General features: G+C 47.4%; 1 pseudogene; it reads left to right on the top strand.

Annotated features, from left to right (window-relative positions):
- Positions 1-8,830: 8,830 nt before the first annotated feature.
- On the top strand, positions 8,831-15,783 carry LOC143695877 (uncharacterized; annotated as a pseudogene).
- The last annotated feature ends 5,586 nt before the right edge of the window (positions 15,784-21,369 follow it).

Raw genomic sequence — 21,369 nt, 5'->3', positions numbered from 1 at the left:
TGATGTTAGATTGTTGGCCATCAGGATGTTTCACATTAATTACAATGGCTGACAGGCCACCTGTTGTAGCACCACCCAACCCCAGAAGTCCAAAACTTGCATGAGTGAGAGGCCACGATTGAGGCCAGCAAAGTCACGAGAGTATTGTGACATCTGCTCCAGTGTCAATCAAGGCTGTTACTGATATGGTTCCTGGATGACATCCACTGGTGGTGAGGATGCATGTCTTTTCTGAATGGTTCTCCGTAACTTTCTGAGCCCAGAACACTTGAGGTATCCCTGTTGATCCAAAACTTCCTGTGCCACGACTTCGGTCCACTGTATTCAGAACAGAACTCACAAAAGGTACAATTTGAGCAATGCAAGTTCCTTTCTGAATAGTGACAGGAGGGTCATCAATGGGTACCATAGCATGAATCTGTCCTAAATAATTAGCATCAATAAGTCCTAGATGCACATGAATACCTCTAAGTGTAGTACTTGATCTTCCCATCAAAAATGCACTCAATCCCCGTCCTATTCGACCATAGGCATCGAGGGGCACTTTGCACATTTCTTTTGTCAGAATGGTTACTGTGTCAGCAGTGGGTATATCAATCCCTGCAGACCCACTTGTTGCCCCTTAGTATTGTTCACAAATGTTTAGCTTTGCAGTGCTGGGGAGGCCCGCATTTGCTGCTGTGGTTCTTGGGGTATTTGTTTTCCCACATGCCCATTCGCGCTCTTCTTCCTGTTTCCCTGCAACAGCTGACCATTTGCATGATATTTACTCCTGCATTGTTTAGCATAGTGCCCAAATTTAGCACAATGGTTGCACATAACGTTGCTGCTTGCATTTGATTTAGATGTTATTTTCTGGGTATTACACTGTGCCATTACTTGCCCTTGCTGTCCACAATTATAGCATTTTGATGAAGGTCTTAGAACTGCAGCAAGAGCTGCTATTTTATGCTCTACTGAACCAACTTTTGAGCAAGTAGTAATCATTTGAGGCAATGTGGGTTCTCCAGGTAAAGTGTCAATAATCTTTCTGCAGCCCGAGTTTGCATGTTCTTTAGCCAAATGTATACAGAATTTGTGTCGCAAAGATTCATCATCTACCTGTTTTTCAATAGCTGCAGCAAGCTCTTCCACAAATTGCAAAAATGGTTTTCTCATCCCTTGTTGTATAGTATCATATCTCTGTTTTGGAGCTGCCATTTCCATTGATTTAATTAAAGCACTCGTGCCAATTTGCTGAGCTTGTGCCAAAATTGAAGGATCCCACCTTGCCTGTGAATCTGGGCTAGCAAAAGGCCCAGTGCCCAGTAGGGCATCAACACCCACAGCATGATGAGGGTCGTGTTGAGGCAACTGCATATTTGTTACAGCTGTGCGTTCAGCCGCTCGCCTCCAAGTGTCTTGAAATACACCGTATTGTACTGGCTGGAATGAAATAGTAGCAATATGCATGATGTCATAAGGTGCAAGCATATCTGCATTAATTACACATATTAATTGCATTACCTCTGAGGAATTAATGCCATACTGAGCCACTTTCGATTGGAGATCTTGCACAACCTTCCAGGCAAAGACATGATGACTGTCATCCTGCCCTGTTCCAGGAGCTGCTTTAAAACCTGGAAAAGCCATAGGGCTATCACAGGCAACATTTGCATTAGCACTGTTCTCCTGAGGTACTCTTGGAGCACCAATTCTTTTCTTCAGCTGCTTTCTTCCTAACAAATTCCCAAAACTCCTGAGTGTCCAGGTTTAGAGCAAATTTGGGAGAGAATCCCCCAAAGGAGCTCCAGTAGGAAAGCAGATCCAATCTGCTCTTCTCCCCCCAACTGGTCTGGGAGAAAATACCTCCTTGGAGAAAGGTGGAAAAAACCTGTCTATTAAACAACAAAACCTTAACAATATCAAACAATAAAATCTCTTGCCACTCCAAAAGAGATGACAAACTGAGAAAGTCCCTCCCCGGGTTGCGGCTCAGCTCACTCTGTCTCTGATCAGTCCCTCCGGTGCTGGAAATGTTGCAGGCCAGGCCTGGCCTGGTGGGCCACAGATGCAGCTGCCCGTTCTCCCCTGGGTGTTCAGTCCAGAGCGGGTTTCAAGAGCTCCAAGGAAAAGGGAAAAAAACAAAAGTCCCCACAGTAGGGAACTTCTTTGCCTCAGCTAGCTAAAACTAACTAAAAGCAAAAGAGAGCTCTGTCCCACTGTCAGTCCATCCGCAGACAACAACAGTCCAGGGGCAGAAATGTGGAGGAGTGAGTACGGTGTCTGAAAAAAAACTGCTGCTTCTTCTCTCCCGCTGCTTCACTCTCTGGAACACTCTTAAAGGTGCAAAACTTATTATTCAACATAACATAAGGTGCAAAACTTATTATTCAACATAACATAATTGGGGATAAAAGCATCATATAGTCAACCCAGGACACTGAGGCTCTCAAGGAAGCCCAGTTACTTGACGTGGGGGCAAAGTCCATGGAGCAGTAGGGCTACAGCTATTAGAAGGTGAACTGTCAATAGTTCCCTGCCCCAACTCAGATGTTACTGCGGGAGACTCATCACTTGATTCGCTGTCACTGTCACTGTCAGGTAATGGAGGACACGACCTTGGAGATTGTTCAGGCAGCTCAGAGGGGAGCGAAGGGGCAGATGGCTGGGCTAGAGCAGAGGGAAGCAGGGGGGCAGAAGACTGGGTTTCTCTCTCTGCTAAAGACATTTCAGCTACCTGGTGCAGTGGTGTGGTGTATACAGGCACCATCAGGAGCTGCTGCGCAGCTGTGACATAAAGAGGTTTAGGAGTCTGAGAAGGAGATACTATGGCAGTTTTCCCAGAAGCTTTGGCAGCTGTCCCAGAAGCTTTGGCATCCAGCCCAGAAGCTCTGGCAGCTTTCCTGGAAGCTTTGGTAGCCTGCCTGGTAACTTGCATGGCACCTGCACCTTCTTCAAGGATAGATTCACCAAGTTCCCCATCAGAGGCCCCCTCTGCCTCATCCCCTTCATCAGTTTCTGTTATCAACACTGATTCTTCATCTGCATCCTGCTCTGTTTGTTCTCGCTCGGTTTTCCATTCATTTAATGCCTCAAAAAGCAATCCCCAGGTAACAGCTAGATTGACAACAGTTTTATCTCCCACTCAGATGACTTCCCACAGTCTGTCCCCGACTTTTTCCCATGCTTTAACACTAAATGCTGTGTCAGGATCAGTGCCAAAATCCTGTGATTTAGCTCACAGCAATATACTACGAAGGGCATAGTCTGAAGTATTAATTCCCTTATTTCTTAACAAAACTTTCCATGTAGCCAAAACAGTCTCTTCTTCATTAGATAAATTATTTCCCATTATTACTAGTTGGTGGCTCACCTACTTCCAGTTGTCTTGATAGGAGAAAATCAGGTCTGGACTTCCCTGTGGCTTCCACCCGCCATTCTCAGCTGCACCAACGCCGCCTCCCCCACTACGTCCCAGTGAGTCATGGCTGCCAGTCTCTAGGAGCCCGTATGGGTCCAGACCAAGTATGTTCTTAAGGGTGTTGAATCACATCAGGGTCACCAGATGTCACTGTCAAGGCAGTCATGACACAAGGCAGAGACCACAAGCAGTCTCAGATGGCAACTCTTTATTATCGAACATGGCTGACCTTTTATACCCTTTCTAATTGTTTGTATTTCTTCTACCCTAACTATTGGCCACAATAAATCAACATAATATCATTTGGGATAAGTTACAGTGACTTCAACTAACTTTCTAAAAATACTTCATCCAGCTGCAAAGTTCTCTTCTTATCTTTCTTCAATTCCTTACTTTTCTTGGTCTCCTTAGTTACAGCCTTGGAGAGAATCCTTATCAACTTCTTGTTTCTTACCTTTCTTCTCACTCCTTTAGCTAACAGGCCCGCTGTTGGCCCCTTCCACACAAAGGCATTTGCTATACCAGCCCCCACAGTAAGGTTCATTAGTAACGGTTGCCCTATGCTGAAGGCACACAGGTGGTTACATGCCTCTATCATTTACAGCAGGATGGGCTCCTCCTTAGACAAGGACTTCAGAAGTTTTTTACAATTCTCATTAGCATTTTCAGCAGCTAATTTTGAAAGCAACACCTGTCTGGCAATGTCATTCTCAATTTGTCTTTTAAGAGCTTGTTTCAAGCAGCCATTGAATTGCATATAAGGCTCCACCAGTCCTTGCTTTACATAAGTAAATACTTTTTGGGGGGCTCACAGCATCAGGAACCTTTAAAAATGTGCTATGCACAGCTTCAGTAATACCCTCAAGGGCCTCACTAGGAATGTGGGTTTGCCCAACAGGGTCTGAGTGGCTTCCTTCTCCGGCCAGGTGGTCAGTCATGAGGGCTGCTATATTCTGGTTTGCATGTCCCACAAATTTCACAAACAAAGCTTCAAACCCCTTTTTCCACTGAGCATCTGTGGAGGCCGGTGGGCCTACAGAACAAAGGCCATTAGAGGCCTTTGGACAGACAGACCCCAAGTGGAGAAATCTCCCCTGTTCAGGGCAATTGAGCAGACCCTCTTCCAGGATGCTTTGTTGTATATGCAAATGTACCCAGTTCTACCTCCCTGGTTGGACTGTTGGCCTCTCCCTCCCTTTTTCTTTATATTTATATGTCCTTGAATGTTCTCCCTTCCCTGCTTATCCATTGGCCCCATATTGCCTCAGTGTCCCACCCTCTTTACCCTATTGGCTGCCACCCCTTGTCTCCCCTCTGTACTGCCCTGAGACCTCAGCCCATTGGCCCTGATGCTCTCCTCCGCCCCCGTCTTTTCCCCTGTATTTAAACCCAGACCTTCCACTGTTCTTTTTGTCTCTGGACCCCTTTGTGCATGGCTGGAATAAACCTCCTTCTCTGGCATCCGTACATAGACCCTTCCCATTTCTTTGTCGTTGTTGATTCTACAAGAGAAGTGTGTGCTGCAGTGATTGTGTGTGTGTGTGTGTGTGTGTGTGTGTGTGTGCCTGTGCCACCGAGCGGCTTCATTACTGGAGACACTTCTGGAAGGTCACGGCTCTGCTGCCTCTCGCTCCACCACCAACGGGCTTCTGGCTTGTGACAGCTGGCAGCCTGAACAGGGACCTGTTCGGAGCATTCCTGGAGGTGTCTTCAGTAGCTTTTTGGCTACTGAAGTTCAGCCATGTTCGGAGCAGCCAATTCCCAGAGGAGACTCCTAAGTTTTATTGGGGAATCGCACAGGCGACCGGCAATGTTCTTGAGGCGAGAAGATTGGTTGAAGCTGACAGACAACCTGGAGAGGTTTTGTTGACCCACTGTCATGTGAGTACTATATTTGGGGGTCACCCTTTTTTGTCTTTCCTTTGCCTTCTTTTCCTCTTGGATGTTGGGAGGAAGTGTGGGGATGGGAGCCAAACTGACCCACCCACACAGGGAAGTTTATACCCAAGTTAAAGGAATCCTTGTTGGGGAAAATTTTCATTTTTCAAAGGGAGATTTAAAATGTTTTATTCATTGGTTGTTCAAGTATTTTCCTGATGTTATGAGGGAATCCGTTCTAACGAGTTCCGGGACCATATAGGGAAAAGGTTCTACATTCTTTGAATTAAAGGGGATCTTTCAGTGGGGAAATTTTATCCTTTGGCCTTATTGCTAAGTCTGTAGAAAACATTGGGAAACATTCGGGACCCCAGTTTAACACCCCTTCTCCCCGTTCCTCCCCTCGCATCCCTAAACCCTCTTCCCTGCCTCAGGGAGGATCGGGAGATGGATCCTGCCAGCAGGCGCAGGGTTGCTACCATCACCCTGACATCTCCCAGTGTCCTCTGTCCTCTCTCCAGGGCAGCACTGGCCATGCTGCCTTGGGCTCTCTCCTAACCCTCTTACCAATGCCCATGTACCCAGTTCTACTACCCCCAGCTGTTCTCCCAGACAGTGCTGGTAATGTGGCCAGCCCCGCCATCTTGTTTTCTCCCTCTCCAAGTTTTTCTGCCCTTTCTCCACAAAATGGTGCTGACCCCACAAAGGCAATGGCCATTTTGTCACCTCCCTGTCCTGCCAAAAACGACGCCTCTGACCCTCCTCCCACTTTCTCTATTCCTGTAATCACACCCTGCCCCTCCCTTCTGTGTCAGGAAGTGTGTCCATGTTGGGACTTCCCCTCTCTATTGGGAATCCCTCCCCATTGTGCGCACCAACCCTACCCCTTCCTCTCTTGACTCCTCCTGATAGTCCCTCCCATTCCCATTCCCACAACACTGGATTCAGAAGTAGTGATGACAGCGACCAGAAGGAGCCCATATTGGCTTCCACAGCTGCCCACAAACAGGCAGATTCTGGCTGCCCCAAGAGGCCCCATGCAGTCATCAAGTGCCCTCCATCCTCCTCGGAGGATGAGAGTAGGGATTCCCAGACTTGGATTTCAGTCCTGAGTTTGAGGATCACTGGGCCAAGCTGCAGAGGGAAGCCACTGGGAGGGCTCAGAGCTCACCAAAAAGATTGTGGGCTTGCAGATTATATGTAAACACAGCAGAAGGGTGACTGCAATCAATTCCTGGGAGCCGATCCCCTATGGGGAATTGAAGGAGCTCTGCAAAGTGGCTAAGGAATATGGTTGGGGGTTGCATTTCTTAAAAAACTTTCTGGAAGCCACCTTCTCTTCCCGTGTCTTGGTCGTGCATGAAAATAAAAATATCATGAACTGCCTACTCTCCCCGTGTCACAATCCATCCTTACGAACGGGTTTTGTGATTGTTCGTGGATTTGATCTCAGGGTGCAAAAAACCGACACGGCACAGGGGGATTTGCAGTGATAATCAAAACAAATGCACCTTTATTGAATAACCACAGCCAAATGTGTTGGGGAGGAATTGGGGAAAAAAGGGAAAAATAAGGAAAAGAGGGAGGAAGAGAAAGGAAGGTATATAGCTACCAAACATAGAACAGCCAAGTCCTTTGATGTCCAGCCGATGGAGTTCACCAGGTCACGTCTGGGGAGATCTCGAAGTCTCTCGCTAACTCAGAGGTTTTTATTATGATAACTCTATTGAAAATTGTGAGGGAGGGGGGGAAACAGATACAATAAAGAATAGATGTAACAGGTAGTCCATGTTCTCAGCAGTAAACGAGAGCCATTGTCTTCTTGGTCCAGCGGTCACAACCTGCAGGCAAACATCTCGCTTTGGTCAGCTTGCCTCCCCCACACACCTGCCCCGGGCTGGGGGTTTCAGTCCCAGTCCTTGGAAGGAGCAGAGGGGCCTTTTCACATGGGGGTTTCATGTCTCACTCCTTGATGGAGAGGCTCCTTACATCTCAGTCTGTCTGTCACGGTGGTTGTAAAACAGGTGAGGGTCTTCTGTGGGGGGACCACGCAAGACTCAGGAGAAGTCCAGCCAGGCTGAGAGGTGGGACAGCTTCCAAGGCTATTGCTGCAAAAAGGCAAGATGCCCCCTTCTTCTTTCATTGGGCTCAGTGTAGCATACAGCAAACAACACCTGTGAACAATAGCTTAGCACTGTGCTCAGGTCTCGGAGCCGTTGGCACGTAACTTTCTCCAACAGGGCCAGAAACTTCAGACAAGGGTCTTTTCTTCAGTGGTCCCCAATGGCGATCATGAGGCAGATGAGAGAAACTTTGGACAGAGTCTCACACCCCGGTCGAGTACATGCTGTGGGAGAGGCAGTAAAAAAGGCATCTCAAATCACTGGCGGACACATATTCAAAAGATGCCAACAAACCAAATCTAACCCTTGAATAAATGGCAAGAGAAGGTGACTTCCAGAAGCCACAAGACCAAGCAAAGGATTTACAAGAAGCTGCACTCGGTGACATCACCACTGCTGCAAAGACATCCCTGCTCCTCACTCTTGACGACACCCTACCTACACAGAGCTTCAATAACATTAAACAAGGGTAAGTGAAATTTTCATGAAATTTGTAGACAGACTTAAAGTTGCACTTGAGTGACAAATAGAAGGCCCAGAGGCCAAGAAGGAAGTGCTAAATAAAATGGCCTTGGCAAAGGCAAACAATGACTGCAAAACAATATTAAGAGCTCTCGCCTTGGACCCAGAACCTACAATCAACCAGATGGACGAGGCCTGCAACAAATTATCTTCCACTGAACACACTGTGTCAAGGGCAATCTCTAAGGGAGAGGGCCTTTTTAACATCCCAAGACGCTGCAAAATGTTTTAATTGTGGGGAACTGGGCCTTTTTTTGAAGGACTGTCCAGAATACAAAATGCCTAAAGACCAGCAGCCACCAAAGGGGTGCCATTCATCACACTGTATGGATTGCAACAGACATTCTAACAACTGTTCTCAGTTTTGTTATCACCAGTAACCTCACCACCACCAGCAGCATTATCAGCCAAAAAACTTCCAACAGACTGCAGGGTGGCCCCGTGTGAAGACAGCAAATGGAAAGCTGTTTCACTGTACCCTCCCCACTATTCTGGAGGTCCAATACGTGGGAAATTCCCGCGGAGCTCTTCATACTCCGAACAACAGACCAGAGTGACCAAGGCTTTCCAGCAAGTTCAGGTCAGGACATGACACCAACTGGTGAGTGCTTTGTCTATACAATTTGATGACTCTGCTTTCTATCGTATTCCCACCAGAAAATATGGACCCCTAGAGGGCCTGAGGGATGTGCTGGTAATAGGTAATTGTATTCATGGACCAAATGAAATACATATTATAGTGGAAGTGCAAACTGTTGGGCCAAGTGACGAAATCACAGTCACTTTCTGCTGCACAAAACCACCACACTTCCTGCACAGAGAGACTGTGATTGCCCAAGCCTTTTTATTGCCATTAAGCATAGACAATATCCCAGAGCACCCAATGGCATGCTGGGTTGAAATCATGGGCCAAGACAAGCCCCTTATAAAGTGCAGTCAGTTGAATAAAGGTAATGACATCCACCTACAAGGGATGGTGGACACAGGGGCCAACGTTACTATCATTACACAACCTCAATGGCCCCTGAACCCGGAGCTGACTCCTGTCACTGGAGTCACCTCAGTGATTGGAGGAGCTGCCATCTCCATGAGGAGCGAGCGTATTATCACAACAGAGGGACTGGAGGGCCAAACTGCCACCATCAGGCCATTTGTAGTCAGGGCACTCACCACCCTGTGGGCCAGGGACCTGTTGTCCCAGTGGGGAGCTTGACTTGATATTCCACCTCTGTCCCGGGATTTCTATTTGGGGCCACTGCAGAGTGCACCACCCCACAATCACCTGGAAGACTGACACCCCACCGTGGGTGGATCAGTGGCCACTCTCAACAGAGAAATTACATATCCTCGAGCTTCTTGTGGAGGAGCAGCTCTCCAAGGGCCACATTGTACCTACCAACAGCCCTTGGAACTCCCCTGTCTTTGTTCTCAAAAAACCTGGCAAGGACAGGTGGACACTCCTCCATGACCTTTGTAAAATTAACAAGGTCATTGAGGACATGGGTCCCTTGCAGCCTTCCTTCTCCGTCCTTGCTTCCTTGTGACTCGAGACTGGTGGTCGTTGATATCAAAGACTGCTTTTTCAACATCCCCCTCCATCCTCAAGATGCTCCCATATTCACCTTTTCCATCCCCTCCCTGAACAGACAGGCACCTCTGAAGCGGTACCACCGGTGAGTCCTCCCGCAAAGTGAGAAAAACTCCCCTATATATGCCAGTGGTACATGGCCCTTGTCCTATCTCCCATCCAAAGGACTCTCCCAGATGCCATTATCCTACATTATATGGATGGCATTCTGTCTTGGTTTGAAGACAGGTGTCTGCTAAGGAAGGCAGGAGCTTCCTGTGAAATGGAAAATGTAAACCCCCTCCCTCTGAATTATTATAATTTTGAAATTAAAAAGCTCTCGAGCAAAGATATGGGAATAAGAATAACAGTTATTTACGAGGAAAACTAAAAATACAAATGCAATAGTACAAACAAAAAACCCCACTGGCAGAGTCAGAATATGACCTGACACCCTGTAGGTCACAGTGGTGGTAGCAGTCCTATTAAATGGAGGCTGCAGTGCTCCTGCAGTGACAGGTGGGGTTCTGTTGAAGCAGTGATCCTGTAGAAGGGTGGAGTTTTCCTCTGAAGCTCCAGTGGTGGCGTAGATGGGCCTGGACTTCCTCTGGGAATGCAGTGGAAAAGAAAGCTGCTTCTCTGGGAATCCAGTGGGAAAAGGCTGTCTCTTTTCTTCCAAATGTCTAATTATATCCAGGTAGGATTGCTGGGCTCCTCCCTCTGGCCGGAGCATCTCACAATGAGATGATGAAATTGTTATCAGTCATGCAGTGACACTCAAGGGCCCAATAACAGAAGATATCTCCCAGAGGGGGGATTGTTGAGGAAGAGATAAAGTAAACTGTTGTAAGAGACGGTCCAAAGTTTCCCTCATTTGCCTCACGACCATCACAAGGACAGAGAGGAAGACCCTGAGGACCCTGGCTGGAGTTCTGGCCTGGTTGGGGTGGATGCTCGCCAAGTGATTGTTTGCAGCTGTGCTTGCTGTGCCCCCACGTTACAACTGCTTTGAGCAGGGGCTGACAGGGAGCGGCTTGCTCTGTACACTTACACCTGCTTCACGATCCCTGCTCATCACAATGGCCCATGAATTTCCCCACCTCTTGGCCAGATGAACTTTCTGGAGTAACTCTGGTGATCCCCCCATAGAAGATCCCTCCTATGCCTCACAAGCGCTGTAAGGGAAGCCTCCTCCCAAGGACTGAGACTGAGACCCTTAAAATTCTAACACAGGGGCGCGGGCCTGACTGAAGTGGGATGTTTGCCAAGTGTTGCCTGCAGGTGTGTTTGCTGCACCAAGACTGGTTTCTCATAGACACCAATCCTGAAAACAATGGGTCTCGCTCACCGCTGAGATTGATTTGTCCTGTTTTGGAACATGGACTGTCTTACTCATTTTCAATAGACTAATTCTCCATTGTCTTTTATCTGTTCTCCCCTTGGTGGATGACTATAAAAAACCCCTGAGTTATGCAAAGAATTTGAGATTCTCCCCCAAGTGACAAGATGGATCTATTGGCTGGACCACGAGGATTTTGTCTCTCCGTTGGTAGCTATTCCCACCCCTGTCTTCTTCTCTCTCCCTCTATCCTTTATCTCCTTTCTAATCCTTCTATTGCTTCTGCTGTGGGCACTCAATAAAAGGTGCATTTGTTTTGATCAAGACTGAAATCCCCTCTCTGTTGTTTTTGCACTCTGAGATCAGTTAATGAACCATCACAACCCCACTTGTACGAGTGGATCGTGACATGAAATTGGCGTCATGGACAGGATTCTGACAGACAGAGGGGTTTGCAGGGTTGTGTGTAGTCTGTAACAGGGGAAGGATGTTTCTCTCCAGCCGCACCGAGCCCGATACCCCGAAAGGGGTGAGTGGTTGTCTAAAAAGGAAAGGGAGTGACTCAAATTTCCCACAAATTGCACATGCCTAGGTGAAAAGCACCCCCATACTCAATTGAGGGCTCTGCCTTCAGAATTTCACAAAAGATCTCTTAGTGCAAAAAGGGAAACTGTTTTTGTGTATGTGTGAATCTGGACTGTCTGGGAAGTGAAGGGACTATTTGAAGTAACTGAGTAGAACCTCTCAGGCACATTTAGTCTCTTCACCCACCCAGGGAAGCAAGGGAAACACAGCAGACGCTGTGTGGTTGTGTACCTTAAGTCTACACATCCCTGTCATGGTTTTGGTCCCTTCACAAAATGACGAAAAACCTCAGCGCAAAAGTTAAAGCTGAATTTTATGCTCTACTAGCCAAACACAATGCCAAACCTTCTCCCGGAGAAGAAGAACGGGCACAAAGTAACTGATTTAATTTGAAAAATGTTATTGATAGAGTATGTTCTTTACAACATGAAACAAAATTTAAACTGGGTAAAAATAAAACTATTCTCTGCTCAGTTTTGGGAGCTTGTCTCACAGCAGCTATAAAAACTCTCTTAAAGTGAAGAAGTGAGGAAAAAGCTATAATGGACTCCCTTCAAAACCTAGTTGAAATTTGGAAAAAACAATTAAATGAAGAAAGGAATGAGATCCATCTGTTACGAGCTGCCCTTAGAGAGGAACATGTTAAGAATTCACTGAATGCTGATTCCTCAACACAGGCAGAGGAAAAGAAACTCCTCACATTAAACAGATTTATCCCTATAAGGAACTAGAAGCAGTAAAAAAACTGTGGAGAAAACTGCTGCCCTCATTTGAGACCCTTGGTTAAAACAGAATATAATTATATTAATGATGAAGATTTTGAACCACATATCACAACTAAACAAATACCATTCAGTACTACCAAATTGGCTGAGGTGAAGAAAGAATTTGGGTGCCTCCCACAAGAATCGGAGACAGAATACATCTTCCAAGTGTCCCTCACTGGTGGAGATCAAATTAAATTAACTGAACAGGAGGCCAGTGGGTACTGGGGACATGGAGTTTTCCTAACAACAGGAGATAAGCGTGACACGTGGTCCCTGACACAATGTGTGCCTTTCTGGGCCGGGGGAATTAATCCTTTGGAAAGGGGAGACCCTTTAGCTATAGTCAGTGCCCCCGACCAGCTTTTGGAAGGCGCCCACAAAGCCACCTGCCTGCAAATGATTCATGAAAAAGGTTGATTCCTGGTTTTCAGTCACCAATGCAATTACCTGTAAAGCCTGAAATTATGACTCCTTTAATTTGAGGGCTTCCTAAACCTACAGCAATTATTTTACAGAAAACCATAATGGCCTTGGGTCCCGTAGAGAGACTAGATAGATTCCTTGGTAACCCCACTGACCAAACTGGATCTACTGATCCTGGTTTCACTCCATACTCCATCCCCTCACAGCCCCCAGCTTCTCAATCTGATTCACCTGCCAGTAGCCGTAAAATTTGGACATGGAGTGAGGTTGCAGTAGATTTGATTAATTACAGTAGATGATATGGACCTGTAAAAACCCTGGAGGAGAAATCAGAAAAAATAAACGGTGTTTGGTTTATCGGGGCTCCTCACGGTGAAAATTTAGGGAAGGGAAAACAGATCTCTAACCACCACCATTGGTGGTTGTTGGAAGTTAAAAGGGGGGTCCCCAGAGAGGTGATGGATGGTTTGCCCCTTGATAAATTACAGAAAATAATAACTAATTGGCACTATCAGAAACCGAATTTATCAGTTCAACCCAGTTCACCCCTCCCTTCTCAGAATCCAGCCAGTGAGCCAAAAGAAACCCTCTCCCAGCCTCTCCCTCAGAATTTAGGATGTGAGCCAAAGCAAACACAGAACCAGAGAAACTAGGCTCTCCATCCCTTATAGGTGAGTGAAGGGCTGGAGCATGGATGTATCTGAGAATGCTCACTAAACATAAATCAGGAGATATACTGATCACAGCTATCACAGGCTTCAAACAGGCACTTGTAACCTTTCTGATTGACACTGGGGCACAAATCTCTGCACTAACAAAAAGGACGCCCAGAAGTGTAGAATTGTTCCAACAAAGAAACAATGATGTGCTTTAAATGCCCTAGGAACTACAGAATCTATGAATGTGGCCTTAGTAAAACTCACACTCCATGGAGAGGAGAATCAATTAGTTGTCAAAATGGGGGATATTCCAAACAATTTATTAGGGATGGATGTTATTGCTGGGAGGCAGTGGGAAGATTCTGAGGGATTCCTGTGGTCATTTGGCGTGCCACGTCTTAACATTAGACTGCTCCAAGCTGCATCCTCCTCACTGCCTAGCAAAATTACTCATGTAAAACAATACCCTCTACCTTCTGGTGCCAAAGAGGGCATCAACTGGTTATACAGGACTTGTGAGACCAAGGAGTAATAGTCAATACCCATTCTCTTTTCAACTTGCCAGTGTGGCCAGTTTGGAAACCCAATGAGAAGTGGAGGTTGACAGTAGACTTCTGCAGGCTTAATGCCAACACAGACCCTCTTACAGCAGCGGTCCCAAATTTGGCTGAATTAATGACATCAATTCAAGAAAAAGCTCACTCAATGATGGCAACTATAGATGTCAAAGACATGTTTTTTATGATACCCATACAGCCAGAAGATATGGACCGTTTTTCCTTCACATGGAAAGGACAGCAATACACTTTCACTAGGATTCCCCAAGGCTACAAACACTCCCCCACTTTGGCCCACCCTACTTTAGCCCAGGAATTAGAAAAAACACCCAAACCTGATCCTGTAGCTGTTTATCAATACATTGATGACATTCTGGGCTGGGGGGGGGGGTGTGTGTGTGAAATAGAGGTAGTAGGGAAACATCAGCAGAAAATAATCTCTCACTTAGAAAGTCTTGATTTGCAGATGCCCCCAGAGAAAATTCAGAAGTCTTCTCAGGAAGAGAAGTTTTTGGGAATTTGCTGGAAAGGAGGTATGACACGTATTCCACCTGATATCCTAACCTCTTTAGATCAGATCAAAATGCCTGAATCCAGGAAAGATCTCCAGCAAGCTCTAGGATTATTAGTGCTCTGGAGAAAACACATTCCAGATCTTTCAATAATTGCTAGGCCCCTTCATGACTTGCTGAGCAAACGGGGTGAAATGGGATTGGACTCCTTCTCAGGAGGAAGCATTGCAATTGCTGTTTTTTGAAGCAACAGCTCACCAAGCACTGGACCCTGTCCATCCCACAGATCCCTTTCAGGTGGAATGGGGATTTGGCTCCTCAGGGCTGTCAGTACAGCTCCGGCAGCAGGGTCCTGAGGGTCCGATGTGTGGGAGGTTAAGATATTGCGATGTTACGGTCAGGCAGAACCCCTCCCCTTTTACTGTTACCTTTTACCGTTAACCCCTGTTATAAATGACCTGGTTCAACTGTTAATCAAGGCCATTTTACCGTCCACCACATTGGTGTGTGCGTGTACTTGGTCCGTGTGGCAAAGGTGCTGCCACCGAGCCGTTCTTGACCCAGGACCCCATGCCCAGAGTTTCGGCAACAAGTGGTGCCGAAACCCGGGACAATCTGGGAAGCAGGAACCGCCTGGGCGAGTGAACGGCAGCCGGAGCAGCAGGACTGTCCCCGGCAGGGAGGACGCTCCCAGAGGACCGGCGAGAGGGGAAAGTCTCGCGCTTAGGACCGGCAAAGGAGGAAGTCTGGTGCCGAGGACCGGCGAAGGAGAAAATGGAGTACCTCCCAAAGGTCATTTTTAAAATTCATAGGCAGTGGGGCGTAGACTGCGAGCCAGGAGATTTTATCCTCGTAGTGTCGAGGCTCCTGCGGATTGGGGTTATTGGGCAGCTGGTGGATATTTTCCACCTTGAAGTGTGGGATAGTTGTACCGGGGCCCTAGCAGAGGAGGCTTTGTCCTCAGGCTCGGGGCGAAATCTTAAATTATGGGGCAGAGTCACGCAGGCTCTGCGAAAAGTTCAGCAGGAGCAGGAAATGTGGAAAACCACACAGGACTGTTTGCAGGCGGGGCCCCGGCAGGGTGTGGGGGCGGCCACACAGACTGCGGGTGATCGTGAGTCTGCCGAGTGTGGGGATTTACAGCCGCGGGGACGCTCTTCGCAGCTCCCAAGCTCAGGCACGCTGGCTGAGGGGAAAAAGCGGTCATTTGGGACGGGCTGCTAGAGGAAGCGCGAGGTGCAGCTGTTAACTTAGAGACATGGGGTGCTGCCATTGACTCAGAGGCACGGGGCACCGCCATTAACTCGGAGGCGCGGGGCGCTGCCATTGACTTGGAGGCGCAGGGCGCTGCCATTGACTCAGAGTCCGAGGGAGCCTGGGCGGGGCCTCTGCCTTACACGCCACAGGGTGGTGGGCGCCAGAAGGGGGGGATGCGGACACGGGCGTGATCGGCAGAGACAGAGAAGGTCTGCAGGACAGCACAGACACGCGCAGGCAAAAAGGAAGGAAAAGACACGGAGGGGGAGCTGACGCCGCTTGAAGCATGGGGTGGAAATCTCATTACAAGGCACTGGCCTCCCCCAGCAGGAGGCAGGGCAAGCCTAGAGGGAGGGAGCGGCCCAATGCTAAGACAAAGGGGCAAGGTCGAAGCCTGACAGAGGGTTTTACCAATTCCATCCGGCCAAAAGATCAAGCGCGCATCCTAGCAACCACCCTGCTGGCTTTAAATCAGTTCCCCAGGGGAGACGAAACAAAAAGTCCTGCCCAGAGGCACTGGGCCACCCAGGCACTAGAGGAAGGCCCACAAGTCATGATTAAAAATTAGTTAGGAGAATGGGAAACGGGTTGGAGGCTGGTACTCACAGGGCGAGCGAGGGTACACAGCCGTCAAGAAAAATAGTAAAATTAAATGGTGCCCGCTTAAGTCGATAAAACTGGACCTTCAGGGCAAAAACTAATGAAATTTGTAAAGCTTGTTTTGCAGGACTGAATCCTCAGACGTCCCCATGGCCCGTATACCCCGCTTCCTAAAGGCTGTGACGAATCATCAAGCAGCCCGATGGCAGACCATACCGGGGTCGTGAAAAACTCAGTGACCAAACCAAAGGAGAGGCCGGCGCAGAGAAGGACTGGGGGAAAAAAGCTCAACAAAAATGTTATCAGTCATGGTTCACATAAATGTTTTTGAAAGTCTTGTTTTAAGTGGTATCCATCAAGTAGAGTTCCAACTCTGGCCAGGTTCTGGCTCTACTTGAATGGAATGATCGCCAATCAGCCCAGAGTTTTTCTGCGTCAAAAGGTTCAAAGGGAGTTTTGGAGAAACGTGAATCCAGACATGAGTTCTCAACATCACTCTTCTTTTAAGGTCAGCTGTCGCAGACTCTGGGAGGATAGTTCGGTGCTGTGGTAAATGTGTGATTTCAAATCGTCAACTGTGTTAACAACTATCAGCCAAAAACTGAGGAAGTCCTGCAAAGATATCCTAAGTCATGGTTCAGTCAGCCCTTATGACTGATTGCCCTTGGTTCTACCTTATTAGGCCCTATTATTGATCTTGGACCTTATATTTCAAAGAAGTTAGCATTGTTTATTAAAAACCAGTTAGAAATAGTTACCATTTCACCATCCACCACATTGGTGAGTGCGTGTACTTGGTCTGTGTGGCAAAGGTGTTGCCACCGAGCCGTCCTCGACCCGGTACGCCACGCCCCAAGTGGTGGCAACACCGAGGAGGCCTGTTGGTTTCTATTCCTGTGGTTTTAAAGATGCTAAAAAAGATACACTACCTGGGAAAAAGGATTGTTTGTGGTTAGCTTAGCTCTCATAGAAGTGGAAAAAATTGCACAACAACAACCAGTTGTCTTGAGAGGCCCTTTCAAAGTTATTAAGACAGTCACGACTGGGACCCCCCACCCCACCCCCGCCGACAGGGTGGCCCAAAGGGCCTCAGCTGCAAACTGGTATGCTCAGATTGAACATTACTGTAACATTTTCTCAATAACAGAAGGAGCTGTAAAAAAGTTAGCGCTACAAGAAACTGAGAATTTGGGCAGCAGCCATGACAAACCTGCCTCTGTAATTAAAGTAGCCCCTCCTTTCTCCACCAAACGATCAGCAAATTCTTGGTTCCCTGATGCCTCTGCTAAACAGGAGGGGAAGGTGTGGAGATACAGGGCAGCAGCCCTCCACATTTCCTCTGGTGAACGAATCATTACCGAGGGAGAAGGCAGTGCTCAGGTTGGGGAGCTGAGAGCTGTTTGGAGTGCTTTCCAACATGAGGTACAGAATACCTCTCCTGTCTGCATCTACACGGACTCCTATGCTGTGTATAAAGGATGTACTGAGTGGCTTCCTTTTTGGCAGCAAAATGATTGGGAAGTTAACAGAATTCCAGTATGGCAAAAGGAAAAGTGGCAAGAAATTTTCAACATCACAAGCCAAGGGAACTTTGTTGGGGTGGGCAGCCTTTCACCAGACAGATGGAAATCCAGCAGGAGAGTGGAACAACAAAGCTGATGATTTAGCAAGACTAAGTCCCCTGAAAAAGAACAAATTACAGAGGACTGGGATCAACTATTGTCGGGTTCGGCTGTCTGTCTCTGCCCCGACACGGGTAGGGTGGTTCTTGGGTGGCACGCACTTCAAAGGACGAGTCTGGACTCTTCAGCTTTTCGATCTTCAGATTGTTTATTGTTTCTTATCTACAAAATTTTCTGTCTGCCCAACAGAGGTCTGATCTGCAAGGCAGCCAAGGGCACTCGTGACCACCCACGGGGCGGTCATGTCTTTTTATACTAAAATCTACGTACATGATATTTACTTTTATTTTCCAATACTTTTCACCCATATTAGCAAGTACACCTTCACCATAAACCAATCCCCAAGTGCCAACATCACCACAGGAGATGGAAGACAAGAAGAAGAAAGAAGAAGGACGAGACATGCCCTGATCCCTCCATCTTGTCTCCATAACCCCCCTGTACCAAAAACCTTAAAGTTTAGATTTCACCCTATAAATGTGTCCCTTTTACACCCTTCACTCTAAAGTGATTCTCATGACCTCAAACTGCTGTCACTTCTGTGGATGGATCAAAATCAAGCCACCAAGCACTCTTGGCAACATTCCAGGATTTCCGAGACCCCCAAGGGTTCTCCTGGCATCTCTGGACATCAGGAGCGATGTGCTGAGTTCCCACATCTCCCCCTTCTCTTTGCACCAAGAAGACTTCTTTGGCAACTTGACTCATAACACGTCGCACACATAAAAAGATGCATGCGACGATGAGCATGAGGACTAAGAGTATTATTAGAATATAAAATCCCATTTTTAAAAACCCTCTCCATAAGGGAGAAAGATCAAAAAATCCCGCCACATCATCAATCCATGACCCAGTGATTTCGCCGAGTTTCTTTATACTGTCTTTCATTCTTTGAATACTTTCATGAATTGATCTTGAATGATCCAAGAGATTCATGCAGCACATTCCCTCAAACTCTTCACATCCATGTCCATGAGCAAGCAATAGATAATCGATTGCTGCTCTATTTTGAAGAGTTGCCTCTCTCACACTACTTATGTCTTTTAACATATCACTCAAAGCGAGAGAGACTGATTGAGCATGCTTGCTCAACCAACAACTCATGTGGTCCAGTTGAGTCAAGGCCACCCCCGACGCTGTCTGAGGTGAGAAAATTGCTGCCGCAATTCTCCTTGCCTTGTCCCAGGTGTATACTTCATCACCACAGTTTGTACTGTAATGTTTCAAGGACCTTTTCTCTTTATGTTTTTGCTCTCTCAATACTTTCAAATCTGGTGATAACATTGAAATCCTCCCAATGCTGCATGGACCTCCCTTGGCATTTGCAGGAATGCCGTGCCAAATTCTGTCCCCACAAATTAAAAACAACCCACGTGGCAATTGCACTGGGACCTGGATTGATCCTTTGGCTGTCGTCTCGGTGTGATTGCACCAAGCTGACGCGTTTCTATAAAACTTGCGATTTGGAGTGACATCAATGCTTTTGTTAGTCCTTGACACATCCGAAATTTCGAATTTCATGCATAGTCTCATTGTTGTGGACCCGAAAATTTCCAATTCCTGTGGTTCGGTAGAAGCCACAGGTAAAAGATGTGTCCAAGCACACCATTCATTCACAGGATCTTTGATGACCTGCGAAATCTCCATTGGAGAGTGTCCTGGAATTGGCCATTTGGCCACTGGCAACCCAACCATGCATGCTGTGAATGGTTTCCCTGGTTTCGAATGTTTCAGGCAGATACTTTCTAAGTTCGCTGCCTGGGCTAAAGTTTCCCAAACATTTTGTTTTGGTTGATTGATGGGTAAATTTGCTCCATTGCTTAAAGCAACAGATGAAAGCATGAGCATCATGAAGCTCATGACTTCATCCTTATGAAAAATCATTGTCATGCTCTCACTCAAAGCCACAAAGGAAAAACCCCCAAAGTTTTTATTCTTTTTGTCCCTCTTCTGAGTCATTGTTCACAACTTGAGTTTCTTCCTCCGTCTGCATGCTCGTTTCTCTGCTTCTGGGATCAGTGCTCTCTTGCTCTCTTGTCCGAAATGGCTTCACGTGTCGCGCTGACACCCACTTCAGACCTCGCCCTGTGGAAACACAAGTGAAACCCTTGCCCCAAGTGATTAGTTTGAAAGGACCCTTTAAGAATCATTGACACAAAACATCGAATGTCAAATGGCATGAAATCACACGTATTGAATGTCCCCTTCAAGAGCTGTTTGAAGAATTGTGAATTCAGACCGTTGTTCTGAATGGCCTTTGATAAGTCTTTGATCACTTCATGACCCAACCTTTCCCACCTTGGATTTTGACCTTGTGCATCATATGTCACTGGCATTATATGTCTCCCGATCCTCTGATCAGACCCTTTTCTTTTGATAATTCATTTCTAATTTCCTTCCAGTCTATTGGTTCTATCAGTCGTTCTTCTTCCTCCTCTGGAAACTCCATTGGCCATTGCCTGCACAATGGAATCGTGGAGGCTCTTGGTGATCCTTCGCTCCATGTTCTTTGACTTGAGGTTTTCGGTCTTGCTCCTAAATCTGAAAAAGAAACTTGAGGTTCTCTTGAACGCGTTTTTTTTGCTGCATCAAAAGACTGCAGAAGATTTCTTGCTGCTTCCGCTGCTGAAAGCATCCATGCTGGAATTCCCTCTCTTGCTGTAATGTGTATCATTTCTTCTCCTTGAGGCTGTGCTTCATCTGAGCTGTCTTCAACTTCATATGATCCTGAAGTTGATGGAATATTATCCTTTTGTTGTTGTTTTTGTTTTCTTTAATGTGGTTTTCTTTTTATATATCGTTGGAAAAAATTGTTGCATTGTCGCAGTTTGGCCAGCAGGTGATGTGGTGGCGCTGTCGAGCAGGTCCGACATGTCCTGCAGTGTGGTCATCCCTCCACGAGGTGGCGCTGTCGCCTGCCTGGACGACTGTGATGACGACACGAACTCGATCGGTTCCTGCTTGTCAGACTGCAACGGTTGCAATCATGTTTGAGACCGAGTTTGCATGGCTGTTGACTGAGCTGGCATTGAGGGTTGAATACTTGAATGTTTCTTTTGAGTGGAAGAGGTTTGAACCATAGGGATTGAGGCTAAAGGCATTGGGACCGGAGAGGGGGTGGAGCCCCGGGATGTCGAACCCCGAGCGTGGCCCCTCCTCTTTGCCCGAGAGGTCACAGGGGATCGGACCTGCCCCCGTCCTCGCTCCGCACGCACCTCCCGCGCACGTGCGCCTTCGGGAACGCTCCCTACCTCCCCTGTACTGATGTCACTGTCTCCGTCCCGCTCCACCTCCGAAGTCTCCTCCCTATTGTCTGTTCCTGTCCTTCTCTCCTCCTCCTGTGACGCTGTATCCACACCCCCCGCCGAAGCGCGCGGCCCTCCCCCTGCCGGTATCCCCTTTCACACCGCGTTTCGAGCCGATCTCCGCGTCCAGATTTCCGGGTCTGACGTCACCACCACGCGTCCCCTGCGTCCCCCCACAGTAGCCTGCTGG

This window comes from Agelaius phoeniceus, chromosome 27 (assembly GCF_051311805.1).
Source record: "Agelaius phoeniceus isolate bAgePho1 chromosome 27, bAgePho1.hap1, whole genome shotgun sequence".
NCBI classification, from domain to species: domain Eukaryota; kingdom Metazoa; phylum Chordata; class Aves; order Passeriformes; family Icteridae; genus Agelaius; species Agelaius phoeniceus.
This window is presented reverse-complemented; position numbering and strand designations above follow the sequence as displayed.